General features: G+C 42.1%; 1 protein-coding gene across 18 annotated transcripts in view; it reads right to left on the bottom strand.

Annotated features, from left to right (window-relative positions):
* LOC138759021 (receptor-type tyrosine-protein phosphatase S-like) overlaps positions 1-15,978 on the bottom strand; it is a 449,917-nt gene that overhangs the window by 384,239 nt on the left and 49,700 nt on the right. The gene's annotated exons all lie outside the window — the stretch shown is intronic.

The following is a 15,978-nucleotide window of genomic DNA, read 5'->3' as shown; positions in this document are numbered from 1 at the left end:
TTTCCCAAGGTCTTTATAAATTGTGCACCTGTGTGTTTTATTTCTGCTACCCACTGTCCTTTATAAATTTATAAAGGTTTATACAAGTCAGAACAACAGGGGCTCAAGGGCTCATAATGTGCTGTACATAATGATTAATTATGTTATAATTAGTGTAAGGTAAAACATCATGAGATGGGAATGTGTAGGGAGTTACCCGGTACAGGGCTGTAACAAGAAGGGGAGGTGTCCTTGTACTCCTGATAGGTAAAACATCATGAGATGGGAATGTACAGGGCTGTAACAAGATGTGAATGCATCCTTGTACTTACAAGATAAGAGAGACATTGATGGATTGAGAGGCAGGAAGCTAGCAGGGAAAGGATAGCAACAGTTTTAGTCATTGGACAAGTAATGATATGGTGATGTTCTAAGCACATATCCAAGGGTATAAAAAATCACCATTTTGCTGATAACGGCAGAATGCATTCTCCGACTAACATGGTTAGTCGCAAGTGTTACAATCCGGTAATAAAGAACAAAGAACCCTGATTTCGACTCAGTCTGGTGTTTGTCTCACTCATTCATGAACAAAGCAGACCTAACATTAGGCATGATTAATTTTGTTTTAATACATGATCTTAATACATTAAACAGGATTTAGTAAATTGAATACAAATTTTTATAACTTTTTAATCTTTTGTTTCCTTCAAGTACCTGCACTCATGTAAAACCACGATCAACGCTTCACTACTTTGTACCTGAATAGTCCATGTCCCTTTCACACTGGGTTAATCAGCATGGCATGTGTCAGATGACCCCCAGGGATGATATACCTTACCTAGGTGGTCCATCCCCAAGTGATTTGATGCCTGCAAGCCAATTCGTGAGCATTCATACTGGCCCTTTAACCAGTATATTAGCCATTGATTACTAGGATAAGGTGCCAGTGTGAAAGAGGCTATAGATAGGGTCAGAAATCTTTTGCCCAGGGTAAAAATGTCACATCATTCTTTAAGGTGGATGGGGAAATGATTAAAGTAGATGTGCAGGACAATTTCTTTCTTTGAACATGAGAGTGGTGGGTCCCTGGAACAGGCTTCTTTGGGGTAAGTGATGGAAGCATTCACAACAGTGGTGTTTAGGAGGCTTCGAGACAGATACAGGACTACCCAGGGGTATGGATCGTGAATGGGAAGCATGTTTGTTTCAATTGGGATCACTTTCTGTGTAGACATTGTGGGCTCAAGAGCCTGTTCCTGTGATGTACTGTTCAACATTCTCAACAAATACCAGACTTTAATTCAGGCAGTACATGAAGGAGATTGCATTTTTTGTGCACGTTAGAGGTAAAAATCTGACTTTGCCTTATTTTACTGAGTGATATGTGAGAAAGTGATGTTGAAGGTTAATAGAATGGGAGGGTGGGGGGGGGGGAAAGAGAAGCTTGGTTAAAAAGTGATCCAAATGCGAGGTTAGTTCCCAGAGTCAATCACTAGCTTCCTGGCTATGCAAAGCACCCAAGCAAAAGAGGTTCTTGCACGTAAATTACAGAATCAGCTAGGGCACTCATTCCCAAGTGCTATCCAGCCAGATCTGTGAAATCATAAAGCCACAGAAAAGGGGATTGGCTGGAAATTTGATTTAACCCATGCTCAAACAGCCCATCAATATTCATAGCACAACCCATGTTGGGGAGGGTGGGGTGGGGGGGGAGATGGGGAATGATATCGCACATGGAACAGTAAGCCGATATGAACAGTGAGCATTTTTGCGCTGAATCAACGAGGTTTGGCTTTTCAGAGGACAGATGGTGATAATGCAAATTTAATATTAATCACTTTGTTGGAGGAGAATCCTGGTCGTATTGAAGCTCTGGGCCATCAATATCCTGAGTAAGGGTGACATCATTGGGAGATCGTGGGTCCATCAGTCCAGGAGAAGACTAATATTTCAATGCAGTCGCAACAGACTGCCACACAATCAGAGATACTTCAGATTTAACACAGTAAAGATTTGGTTTACGCCCCAAGGGACAGAAGTACTACCTCATTAACAAGGAACAATGTGAAATATAAAGATGTTCAACACAGAGAAAGGAGAGATAATAAGGGCTGCATCAGCCCTAAAGTGGATTAATTATCAGGCCCACAGCATGGAATTGCATAACCATGAATAGAACCAATAACACCATGAATGTAAACAACCATGCATTCATTGTACAGGATATACAATAAAATCACTGTTATCCAGAATTTAAGCAACTGGCAATCTTAAGCAACCAGCAAAAAAAATTAAGTAAAATAAATAGGTGAAAAATACGGAAGTTTAAAACTGGTGTGATTCGCCCTTGCTTAGTTCGCCAATCCATGCAACTCAAGAGGTTTGTTCAAGTTTATTTGTCACATTATTATTCTTATCCTTTATTATGATTAAGGATTCTTCTGAGAGCAGACCAACAGGTTATCTCTAACATTCATATAGTCATGTAAAGAGCATAACTTACAGGGTACAGTGCAGTAGTTCTCAACCTTTTTCTTTCCATCGGTGCTCTGTGATTAGTAAGATTGAGAACCACTGGTGCAGATTTACAATGGAAAGAAAAATCAATTATTACTAAGCAAAGGCATCATGATTGGCCTATTGATGTGGGTCATTTAGAAGCCTAAGAGTTGCAAAGAAGAAACTTTAAGTACAGCACTGAGCTATCTTTTCCCCCAAAGAAACAAGAGAACTGCAGAAAAGCTGAAGGAACACAGAATCCTTGGAGTAAAATGGTCAGTTAACATTTTGTGTCTGGACCGTTAAAGAGTTCCTTCTTAAATCATTGTTGGACACTGCCTGACCCCTCCGACTCCCTCCAGCTTCTCCTTGCTCACCATTTCTGTCCAGTCCTCTCCTATTACAGATGTGGTGCCAAAGGGCTGGAAGAAGACTTTTGTGATATGGTGGTTAAAAATATACACAATAATCCCACTGCAAAAAAAAGAGGCTTGCAATAGCACAAATAGTTTTTTTGTGATATAGTAGTCCCTGTGTAGTAAAGCAAGGAAAGGTTCCCGAGTCTGATAGCTGTTGAAAAGACTAGTCTTGAGGTGCTGGTTTTCAGGTTTCTGTACCTTAATTTTTTTATTTTATTTTTCATACTATAAACCATACTGACCAAAATACATACAGACATTTTTCTCTTGAATATATAGTGTAATTTTCTCCCCTTTTCCCCCCCTCCCTTCCCTCCCTCCTTCACCCCCCCTTCCCATTTATTCAAAGTTCAATCTATAAGATAGATTAAACCTGTTAAACAATGTCGTCACTTAATAAAAATAAACAAGAAATTTTTATCTTTTACTTTTATATACTGAGTCAGTTCTTTTCGTTGTCTTCTTCTTCTGTCATTTTAGGTGCTGGAGGTCCACGGTAGGATTTCTCTATTGGATTTCATGTATGATTCCCATATTTGTTCAAATATTGTAATGTTATTTCTTAAATTATAGGTTATTTTTTCCAATGGAATACATTTATTAATTTCTATATACTATTGTTGTATTCTCATTATCTTCTAATTTCCAGGTTGACATAATACATTTTTTTGCCACAACTAGGGCTATCATAACAAATCTTTTTTGTGCTCCATCCAAATCGAGTCCAAATTCTTTATTTCTTATATTTCTTGGAAGGAAGATTTCTGGGTTTTTTGGTATATTGCTTTTTGTGATTTTATTTAATATCTGGTTTAGATCTTCCCAAAATTTTTTCACTTTCTCACATGTCCAAATTGCATGAATCGTTGTTCCCGTTTCCTTTTTACAGTGAAAACATCTGTCTGATACTGTTGGGTCCCATTTATTTAACTTTTGGGGTGTGAATGTATAGCCTGTGTAACCAATTATATTGTATCATGCGTAACCTCGTGTTTATTATATTTCTCATAGTTCCGGAGCATAGTTTTTCCCATGTTTCATTCTTTATCTTTAAGTTTAAATCTTGTTCCCATTTTTGTTTAGGTTTACAGTTTGTTTCCTCATTCTCCTTTTCTTGCAGCTTGATGTACATGTTTGTTATAAATTTTTAAATTATCATTGTGTCTGTAATCACATATTCAAAATTGCTTCCTTCTGGTAACCTCAGTCTGCTTCCCAATTTGTCCTTCAAGTAGGTTTTCAGTTGGTGGTATGCAAACATTGTATCATGAGTTATATTATATTTGTACTTCATTTGTTCAAAAAATAATAATTTATTTCCCGAAAAACAATTTTCTATTCTTTTGATCCCTTTTCTCTCCCATTCTCTGAAGGAAAGGTTATCTAATGTGAAAGGGATTAGTTGATTTTGTGTTGATTTTGGTAGTTGACAATTTATTTTATTCCTTTCTACGTGAATCTTCTTCCAAATGTTGAGCAGATGGAGCAATATTGGTGAATTCCTACGTGGCACCAATTTTTCATCCCACTTGTATAGTATATGTTCAGGTATCTTCTCCCCTATTTTATCTAGCTCTAATCTGGTCCAATCTGGTTTTTCCCTTGTTTGATAAAAATCTGATAGGTATCCTAATTGTGCTGCTCTATAATAATTCTTAAAGTTTGGTAGCTGTAAGCCCCCTTGTTTGTACCATTCTGTTAATTTGTCTAGAGCTATCGTCGGTTTTCCCCCTTTCCATAAGAATTTCCTTATTATTTTCTTTAGCTCCTTGAAGAATTTCTCTGTTAGGTGAATTGGTAATGATCGAAATAGGTATTGTATCCTTGGGAAGATGTTCATTTTAATACAGTTTATCCTTCCTATCAGTGTTAGTGGTAAGTCTTTCCAGTGTTCTAAGTGATCTTGTAATTTTTTCATTAATGGCTGATAGTTTATATAGATGGCCGAGATTATTATTTAGTTGTATACCTAGGTATTGAATTGCTTGTGTTTGCCATCTAAATGGTGATTCTTTCTTAAACATTGTGAAATCCGCATTATTCATTGGCATTGCTTCACTTTTATTTACGTTAATCTTGTACCCCGATACTTCTCCATATTCCTTCAATTTCTTATGTAATTCTTTTATTGATATTTCTGGTTCTGTTAAATGTATTATAACGTCATCTGCAAATAGACTGATTTTATATTCCTTCTATTTTATTTTTATCCCTCTTATTTTATTTTCTGTTCTCATCAGTTCTGCTAGTGGTTCTATAGCTAATGCGAACAATGAGGGAGATGGTGGACATCCCTCCTTGTTGATCTGCTTAATTTAAATTGGTTTGATATATATCCATTGTATGTTTCAAACAGTGGGAGGAAACAGAAGCCCCCAGCGAAAATCCATGTGGACACAGGGAGAATGTCCTTACGGACGGCGCAGGATTGAATCCTGGTCCCAGTCGCTGTAAAGCGTTGCTCTAACTACTACACCAACCATAACACCCCATATCAATGGGATCATTGAGCAGAAACTAAAATGGCAAATGAAATTCAATATGAAATGGGAGGTATTGTACGTATGGTGGACAGACAATAACTGGTCATGATCAAGAAGTGTAGAGGAACAATAGCACTGGAGGGCAAATCTATGGATCGCTGATGTAGAGGAGGGGATAAATGAAGTGAAAAATCATACGAGATACTTCCCATTCTCAGCTGATTCACTGAAATACGGAACAGGTGAGTCATATCCACTAATTGTACACATTTCTCCAACCATGGCAAAAGTCATGTGTACAGATCTGGTCATCACACCTGAGGATGTTGGTGTAGTCGGAGAAGTTTACTATCAGGAGGGATAGGGTGAGCTGGGATTGCTTTCTCCAGAATTAAAGAGAACGAGGTGTAGAATATTTTAAGATACCTCAACTGAAGAGGAAGCTGACCACTAGGAGGCAAGGATTTAAGCTGGAAAGACCGACCGAACTATTGGAAGGGAGTTGTTAGAGATGTTTCTGCCTTGGAGGCAACCCAGTCTAAAGTCATGGTGGATGTTGAAACCCTCACCAAAATCAAAAAGTGCCTGGATGAGCAACAAAAGAGTTGTAACTCAAGGCTGGAGACAGAGCTGGGAAGGAGGCATTACCTAAGTCGATCCGTTCTCATCCAATTTGGACAGGTTGGTTGGTCAGCCTCTTTCTGTTTCATCATTTTGAATCTATAAAAGTGATCGCTGACAAGAGGGAAGGAAATGAATGCAATGATGGAGCGGGAACCTCAATGCCAATGACAGGAAGGTACAAAAACAAGTGAAATGATGAGTGCGAAGGAAAACATGCAAGAGATGTCAAAATCAGTACAAAAGTTTGTAACAATGATGTGAGAAAAGAATGGTCAGGAGCCGTAAGACCCTGTGAAAACAGCTAATGGCAACGCAATGCCATTATTTCAGGAAAGTGCAGGGATAAATTGCTAAGTGAATGAACATGCGAAATAGAATGTAATATTGGGGAAAAAATACCCCATAAGATCACTGTTTGCGGTCAAAGAAACGTAAAGGATTGTTTACAATAGTATGGGTCTGAAAGTTGTTGATGTGGAGAGAGACAGAGTATTCTTGGTACTTAAAAGGCCTTTTTAATAGAGGAAAAAAAATTGTGACTGAAAAGGCGGATATTCTCCGTCCTCACATCGCTAGACCCACCTCCATAAATCCTCCGCATGCAGCTCCAAGACGCCAAATCTGATCCTTCCTCCGACTGTCGCGCAGGTGGAGTGGAGAGCTCTGCCTTGCTCCTTCAATAGACTGCCGCTGTAAGCGGCTGGCTAGAGGCAGGCCAAGGACGCTGTCAGCCTGCGACCCAGTCATTGTCGCAGTAACACCGCACGAGTGCTGGAGGCCGGAGTCCCTCAGCATGCCAGAGGAGCAGCGCCAGGCAAGAGAAAGGATCAATGGCTGTCTTGGTTACCCACAATCTCCCACACAGCTAGAACAAGAGTTCGCTAGAGCCGTTCCAGCTCTAGATGGCCATTGCTCGCTGTGTATGTACGCCATCATGTTGACGGGCAGCGCTACGGCACCAGTCCACCCCCATCGGCACCGGAGGACGCAACGAGGCACCGCTCTTCATAAAAGCAACGCTGCATCAACCTTTTAGGGTTTCCCTATAAAAAGGTAAGTGCACATTTTTCTCCGATGATGGAGTTGGCCCCAAAAGGGGGCCCCTCCATATAAACACCTAATATGATGATGCAGGTGCAGTGAACAATTAGGAAGGCACGTGATGTGCTGGCCTTTCGTTCAAGGAGATTGAGCAGATTTGAATACAAATGTAAGCACACCTTTCCGCAATTATATGGCCCTGAATCTGCTCTCCCAACCCAAAGGGGGAAGCACTTTTGCAATACAGGAAGTATCACAAATGATCACTTGATTGACTAATGGGATTGCAGGCATGTTGTGTGAGGATTGATTGAGAACACTGGGCCTCTATCACTGGGTCTTAGATGAATAAGTGTTGATCTCACTGGAATTTACAAAATTATTTTAATGTTTATGGGGGTAGATTCAAGTCTGACGTTTCCTCTGCATGGGATGTCAGGGACCAGGAAACTGCCTCAAATAAAAGATCAGCCATTCATTACTGAGATGAGGAGAAATATCTTCACTGAACAGTGAGTGAATTCTCTTTTCCAGAAGGGGGTGGATGCTCAGTTACTGGATGTATATCAATAGACAAGAGTTAGCTTTGGGGATATTAAGATATTAAGGGGATCAGGAGATGTAGAGTTAGTGAGGGAAAAGACTGGGTGTGATTTCAATGAATGGTGAAACCAGCACAACCTTTCTTCCCTCCTCCCCCACCTTTTTATTCAGGTACCTGGCTGCTTTTTGCTCATACCTTGAAGAAGACAATGTTGGTAGCGCTCAATGTTGGTAGAGCAGCATCAGTGTTGATGCCTTGGGTCAGAACTGGGAAGTCTATGGCACTGGTTAGAGCACACATGGACCAGTTAGCAATTCTGGCCACAAGTATCCGAAAGGAAATACAGGGGGTATGGGCTTTAGTGGGAGTCATGCATACATTTATCAGAATGATAAATGGACTACAATGGTACATTGTGAGATGTATTTGGTGGTATTACTGAAGCTTGGAAGAACAAAGAATGGCTTGATTCAATTTGATTATGATTTTGGGAAACAGATAAGAGAGCATTTTTGCTAGCTGGTGGGTACCCACCCAACCACATTAAACATCCACTCCCTCAAACATCAGCGGACAATAGTGGCAGTGTGAACCACCTGCAAAGCACACAGCAGTTACTCATCCAGACTACCCTGAATCACCTGCCAAACCTGTGACCTTCATCACTAAGAAGAATTAGGACAGCCACTTTCATGTTCCTCCTTCAAGTTGCACATCATCCTGATTTAGTAATTCAAGGCTGGCACTTCATTATCACAGGCTCCAAAGCCTGGCACTCCTGATCTAACAACACTTTGGAATTAACCTCACCAGGAAGATTGTGGCAGCTCGAGGAAGGGGTTTATCACCACCTTCTAAAGTGTAACAAATGATAGCCTCATTAGTTAGAACCAGGGCCTGAAAAATTAATACATCTTCAATAATAACTCCACTGGAGGGCAGAAGCTAATACTAGTTAAATTCATGCTTTTCAAGTCTGAAATTTAAAAAAAACACTGACAAAGACAGACATTTGGAACTTTCATTCACAAGCAAGAATTGAACTATAAATTACAAACCTGAAATGATAACTGTAGATAATTAGACTTATTAAGAGATATGGGGAAAAGGCACCGAGCTTATGGCCCAAACCCTGGAAGATGTTATTTCCAGTGATAACGCAAAAGGACAAAAGATGGAAAGCGAAGCAATCGGGCAGAGTTGGAGGAACATTGTTGCTGGAATTCGACCACAGACGAGTTTGAATGGCAGAACAACCTGCACAGGTGCAGTTTGTGTACACTATCCACCTGTTCATGTGGATGCTGAAGATCTAATGGCACTAAATATTAAAAAAAAAGCAGAGAATTCTTCTGGGATGCTGGCCAACATTTTTCTGCAGATGGAGCAAGCCTTGGTATGATGTATCGCTCCCCACAAAATTTAGTGTCGGTAGCCCATCACTAATGCCACGCTGGAGTGCTCAATGATGCGGCCGTCTGTTGCAGGAGTTCTGAAACCAACTCAGGAGACAGCAGAATGAGCCACATGAGGTGAATCAACAATCTTAAATATACTCAGTATCCAGGATCCAAGACGATCACAGATGCTACATATGCAAATCTTGAGGTTGCCTGAGACTCACTCTTACAAATCCTAACTAATACACCTGCATTAAGAATAAACAGCTTGGGAAAATACACACAATTTAATAAAATGTACGGACACAACGTATAAAAGAGCGTGGGAAAATCTAGTGCAGTGGGCTTAAGACAGTTTCAACTGAGGACAAACTTAGACTAGTTCCCTCACAATCTGGCAGATCTAGTTCCAAATCTAGGTCTCTGAACCTACAGGCAACCTTCTCATATAACAAGCCATCCTTCCTATATACATGTCTGGAGATTTCCTCCTCGGCCCACACCTCCCTGTTCCCCTGGTTGCTAAAACTACCCTAACGCCACATGTATTAGGTCAATACTACACTAACATCAACATGAAAAACCTTAGAAAACAGAACACTATTCTTAAGTACACTGAAACACAAACAACCCAGCCAGACCGATGCATGCACGCAGGCACTGACATCACTAATGCTTCCTGATATAGTGGGTGGCCCGTTCACATTGGAGTCGATTCCTGGGTTGTATCAGTGCCGGGTTGGTTGATTTGTACCCCCTTTACCAAGTTGGGAGCATTCACACTGGTAGGTGACCCACTGAATACCCAGTAAATTGCCACATCCAGTGGTAGTGTGAAAGGGACTCTTCCTCAGCAGGGATAGATAGGGAGACACATTGGGAGAGCGCCCCAGTGGCATCGGCTGGCTCTTATTCCTGGGTGCCACAGTTTTATTCAAACATAACTTTATTAAAACTTTATTCCAGCAGCTGCTGTGGGCAGGGCACAACCACTTCCATCTTCACTAAGGGGTTGTATGTTGCTTCGGAGAACATTTACAATTTTAAAGTTTTATTCTTATTTATTTAACTTTTTTAAAAAAAAATTATTTCCTTGACTTTTTTTGCTGGTTGCTTAAATTTCGGACACCAGGGATTTTGCTGTTTTTGTACAAGTCTGTGACTCTGCAATTACATCACAGTCATGGGGCTATTTAGCATGGAAACAGTCCCTTCACCCCCACACTCAAACATGTAGACCAGATGCCACTCTGAACTAGATCCATTTACCTGCAACTCTCCACACCTTTGCTATTCGTGTACCTCCCGAAATATTTTTGAAATATTGTTGCTCCAGTCTCTATCGTTTCTCTGTCAGTGACACAATTTCATTTCTTTTATAGAGCGCAGAGCAGTTTTAATTAGATTCGGTTGTGACCGAATTGCTGGAAAAACAATGGGGGTCTGTTGTTGGCTGCGAGAGCTTGGTTCAAAGCCTTAAGAAATATTGCCTTGGACAAAAGTTGAACAACTTCGCCTCAACTAGAACCAATAAATGCTTCACAAAATATCCCCGCTTCAACCCAAGAACAAACCCAACAGCAGTGGCTCTCTGCTCTTGTCTGATTATGTCAGTTAGTGGTCATGAATGGTTCTGTTACCCCCACCCTCCACCACAATGGGGTGCTTGGAGTTGCCCTGACATCAACTGGAAGCTTACTTTTGACCTCAATACTGGGTGGATGGCAGGCACAGCAGCTAGAATTCACAACCTAAAGAAGACCCAGATGGAGAGACCCATCAGTTACCATCACAGAGACCAGGGAGAATTACATCATCTCTTCCATAAAAAAAGAGGCTTCAAATACATTTCCACAAGGGATGAATTAGGCTCTCTGGAAGCTAGTTGAAGTGCGACACGGTTCACAAACGACATTTGCAAACCTACTCCAACCTGCACTCAGAATTGTAGTTTTTTCCTTTCCTGCAAGTGGAAGGTCAGTTGAAGGTGGAACCAATTAGCTTCAAAGTCACACAATACATCAAGGCTTCAGTGCATTCACAAAGATTGTGCTGCAATTAGCCTGCCACCGAATTACCAATGTGATGGTCCTCTCAATTAAACTAGCTATGTCTGTTACCATGCCAACGGGGCAGCCATTAGTCAAAAAAAGGTGATGTGGTGACTAAAGTAACCTTTCTATGGAGGCCAAAAATTATTAAACACCTTCAAATTAGTTCCTTATTGCTCTCCATTTACTGAAATGCTTTTAAAAAAACTTTCAGCATTTAAGGAGATCCATTCTGCTTGTTCCACCTATCCAAGGTCAAACTTAGTCCAATTTTGGGACTCACCTTCCACTGCTAAATAGCAACCATGGTCACATCATGAGCATCACCAGGGGTGTAATGAATGAAACTGAGACATGTACCCCCTGATCTCTCGTCTTCCCATCGGGATCTCATCTCTTTCTCCTTCACTACCTCTTGGCACATCCTTCTGGAACGCACATTACCTGGTGAGGCCACTAACTCTGCTACCTGCAAACAGCAGCTGAAGAACAGCGACATATCTGAGGTGCACAAGGTATATCTCTTCAGATGCCGCTCACACTGTGGGTATTCAGCCATTTCAGCTGGAGCAATTCTCATCCACTTCTCTCCTGCTTTTGCTTTGTGAGGGGATCTTGCAGAGAGGAAGTGATCTGAGCCAACAAACAAAGGAGAGACTGCTGAAGGTACTCAGTAGGTCAGGCCTCATCTGTAGAAAGAAAGATCGTGCTAATTTTTCAGGTCAAAGACCCTTTGTCAGATCTGGGAAGGAGTTTTAGATTTTCAGCTTCTACAGTTGTTTTGAGTTCCACTGAGCCAAGTACTCAGTAACAGCACAAAGAAAACACTGCATTTATGCAGTGTCTGACGCAAGGACACAGCAAAGCAATTTACAGCCAACCAATTCATAGATGAATTTATAGTTGTAATACAAGAAATATATACTCATGAAGATCTCTAAAGAGATGAGCAAGTGGTCTATTTTAGTGAAGTTGCCGTTCCACAGTTCTTGGCGATCATGAAGTTCAAGGATTCTATGAAGTCTATTTTTTTTGCTGACAACAGTAATTTTTCACATCAGAATGCAATTTCAGCATTTAATGGTCTGGGCATTGCTTCTCTCATAACCCCGGATGATACAGAAAAGTGTTCAGGATAACCTTGCTTAGAAAAGCAAAAGAACAGGGAGGTCAGTAAAATACACACACAGCTCTCAAGAGGGATTACATTGCCCATCATTCACAATGCTTCCTGATTGAAACCCAAGGCTTGGAAGATATATTTAGTCATCTTTAGATTTCGAGAAAACTTTGAAATCATCCACCTCAAAGAACAGGGAGCTAAGTTATCAGTGGTTTAATTCTGGAGACACACAGGAGACTACAGCTGCTGGAATGTGAAAGTAAATACACTGCCGAAGGAACTTCAGTTGGAGAAACAGAAATGGTTGAAGTTTTGAGCCAAAGCTCTTTATCAAGACCAGAGAACTGTAGAACAGGGTGGGAGCAGACGGAACAAGGACCCTGTGTAGGATTGGTGAACCAGGTGGAGGGAAAACACGAGGAACAGAAGCAGCTGATTTGGCAGACACCAGACAAAAGTTTTGCATGTCAAGGAGCAAATGCCTTCCAGGAGAGTGTGTGTGTGGCTTAATAACAATCATCAAGCATTGGTCTTCCCAACTCCAGCACCCAAGGTTATGTTCACTCTGGGGAATGTTAGCCAGTTGGAGTTGGGTACGTGAACCAATGCCAAGTGAGCATGGTCCTGGAACTGGTATATAATTGGATGCTCCTCTGGTAAAAGAGGGCAGTAAATTAGGAAAGGCCACTCTCTAGGTTCCAGTCATATGTCAATACTGGTTAGGCTTGCCATATGAATAGGGGCATAACCAAAATATTCCAACATGACAAAGGTGGAGTGATGCTGAAGAAGATGCAACAGGACTTTCTGTGCACACGGACTCAGCTAGAGGCAAGACCCCAAGCAGAGTTTTCAAGCTTCTATTTGAACAACCCTGGTCACCACAGAGAATAAGATTGTTCCCCATGGGAAGATAGAAATAAGGCTTTCAGGATTTACATTCCTGTCTGCAATCTAAATACCTCTGCTGGTTTGCAAAGACATGGGGGCTGAGTGAATCATTCAGATGGGAGGCCAGCAACACTTAAAACTGGTTTACGCGAGAGATGTGTTGCTAAATGGTGCTGAGACATTGTAACCATGGTCATGTCTTGCGCATCATCAGGGGAAAAAAGAGAGAGAGAGAGAGAGAGAGAGAAAATATAGACAGACCGTTACCATCTATAAGGAGTAATATTAAGCTACCTGTATTCCCCACTGACGGGCTTCCATCTTGCCATTGGGGATTACCCCAGCAGGCATCTGTCACCAATGACAGGGGTTTTCCCTTCTAGCTAATTTCCATTTCCCAGAGGCCTTAGTGCAAGGCATCTCCAGGGGCTCCCTCTCTGTGTCTGGAGACCACATCAACTCCACAGGAGAGAGCAGCTGCAACTTCTGGATTTATTAAAGAAACCTCGCCATAAACAGAAGGGGAGCTTCTCAATATGGCAGGCAGTGTTAATGAAACCTCACTGTCTGGAAAATCATGGGCAATGATAAATATATTGGGGTGACGATGGAGGTGCTTGATCTGGTATTGGAGGACATTGCCGTCAGTCCTTGTGGAATGAGCCAACCAAAAGGAATACCTATGGGACACAGAGAAAAGAAAGTGAAGATGGATGAAATACTGCTTGATATTCTATCCAGTAGATTCACAAGAGTCACCCTTTCACATTACAGGCACTCAGACTTTTCTCTATGACACATCACTCAAAAGAACAGCCGCACTGAATGGAGACCTGCACATCGGACAAGGTTTGCCCTGACAAGCTCAATGAATGTGTGAATCCGTCCCATCACCCACTGCATTCACAGCAACCAGGAATGTGCCATGTCTGGACCCCTCTTCCATCAGCTCCTACTCCTGTAGTGCGTGAAACATTTGTTTGAGAATGTGTTCTAACATCTCCTTCCTTCCAAGAAGGAAAATGGTCCACGAGCTGTTGATAAATATTCCCACAGGTCATCTGGAGAGGGCAGGAGATATTAAAGATTGGGCACAGAAGAAGAGGTTGGATGTAAACAATTATAGACCTGTGAGTCTGACGTCTGTGGTGGGTAAGTTGATGGAAAGTGTTCTGAGGCATGGCATTTCAAATATTTGGATGAACAGGGATTGATTGGTAGTAGTCAGCATGGTTTTGTCAGGGGTCTTCTTTGGCTTGGCTTCGCGGACGAAGATTTATGGAGGGGGTAAAAGTCCACGTCAGCTGCAGGCTCGTTTGTGGCTGACAAGTCCGATGCGGGACAGGCAGACACGGTTGCAGCGGCTGCAGGGGAAAAATGGTTGGTTGGGGTTGGGTGTTGGGTTTTTCCTCCTTTGCCTTTTGTCAGTGAGGTGGGTTCTGCGGTCTTCTTCAAAGGAGGTTGCTGCCCGCCAAACTGTGAGGCGCCAAGATGCACGGTTTGAGGCGATATCAGCCCACTGGCGGAGGTCAATATGGCAGGCACCAAGAGATTTCTTTAGGCAGTCCTTGTACCTTTTCTTTGGTGCACCTCTGTCACGGTGGCCAGTGGAGAGCTCGCCATATAACACGATCTTGGGAAGGCGATGGTCCTCCATTCTGGAGACGTGACCCACCCACTCGAGATGGCAGAGGTCGACAGCATCGAGTCCACGCTGCTGAAGATCCAGCTGCGCTGGGTGGGTCACGTGTCAGGGGTACATCACGCTTAACAAACCTTATAGAGTTTTTCGAGGGGGTTACGAAAAAGATTGATGAAGGGAAGGCTGTGGATGTTGTCTATTTAGACTTTAGTAAAGCTTTTGACAAAGTTCCCCCCAGGAGGTTAGGTGAAAAGGTAGAGGCATTATGTATAAGTAAGGAAGTAGTGAAATGGATTCAGCAATGGTTGGATGGGAGGTGTCAGAGAGTAGTGGTAGAAAATTGTTTGTCAAGATATCGCCCACCATTATATCAAAATTCTATAGGAGCTCTATCAAAAGCATCCTGACTGGCTGTATCACAGTGTGGTATGGTTTCTGCAGAGAAATGGATCAGAGGTTAATCTATAGAACCATAAGAGTGCAGAGAGAATCAATAGAGTCTCCCTCCTCCCCATCGACGTGATCTACCAGGATAATTGTCTGAGGGTTGTTAACTCAGCCTGCGACGTCATGGGGACCAGACTTCACTCCATCGAGGACATCCATAAGGGATGGTGTCTTAAGAAAGCAGCTTCTATTCTCAAGGATCCCCACCACCCTCTTCACTCTGCTACCATTGGGCAGAAAATACAGGACCCTGAAGAATTATATGGCAGCCAAGAAGGAATTTAAGAAAGGACCACGGAGAACACCAAAGAGGCATGAGAAAGCCTTGGTAAAGGTAGAGGTTGAAACAACAACAGTGCGCAGAAATACAAAATCCAAGCAGGCAAGAGAACGACTGATTCCACCTGCATTGAATTCATCCATCGTTAATGAATGAAGATCTACCGGGACCAATGCCTGAAGAGGGCGCACAAAATCAGTGAACCGGTGCGGACTCGAAAGGCCAACATGGCCTGTTTCCGCTCCATAAATGGTTATATGGTTACAGAAGCTGGGATCTAGTGCAGCACACTAAAATGCTGGAGAAACTGAGCAGGCCACACACCATGCATAGAAAGTAGAAGACAGTCAACGTTTCTGGCCGGAGCCCTTCGTCAGGTAGGTCAAAAATCAGGCAGGCATGCAAATTCCCGATGAAGGGCCCAGGCCTGAAACCTTGACTGCCTTTCACTTCCTATGGATGCTGCGTAATCTGCTGTGTTTCTCCAGAACATTTGTGTATTGCAGAAGAGGTAAGACCCCAAGCAGAGTTATCAAGCTTCTATTTGAACAA

Source organism: Narcine bancroftii, chromosome 3 (genome assembly GCF_036971445.1).
Source record: "Narcine bancroftii isolate sNarBan1 chromosome 3, sNarBan1.hap1, whole genome shotgun sequence".
NCBI lineage: Eukaryota > Metazoa > Chordata > Chondrichthyes > Torpediniformes > Narcinidae > Narcine > Narcine bancroftii.
Note: the sequence above shows the minus strand (reverse complement) of the source record. Positions and strands in the feature narration are given on the sequence as shown.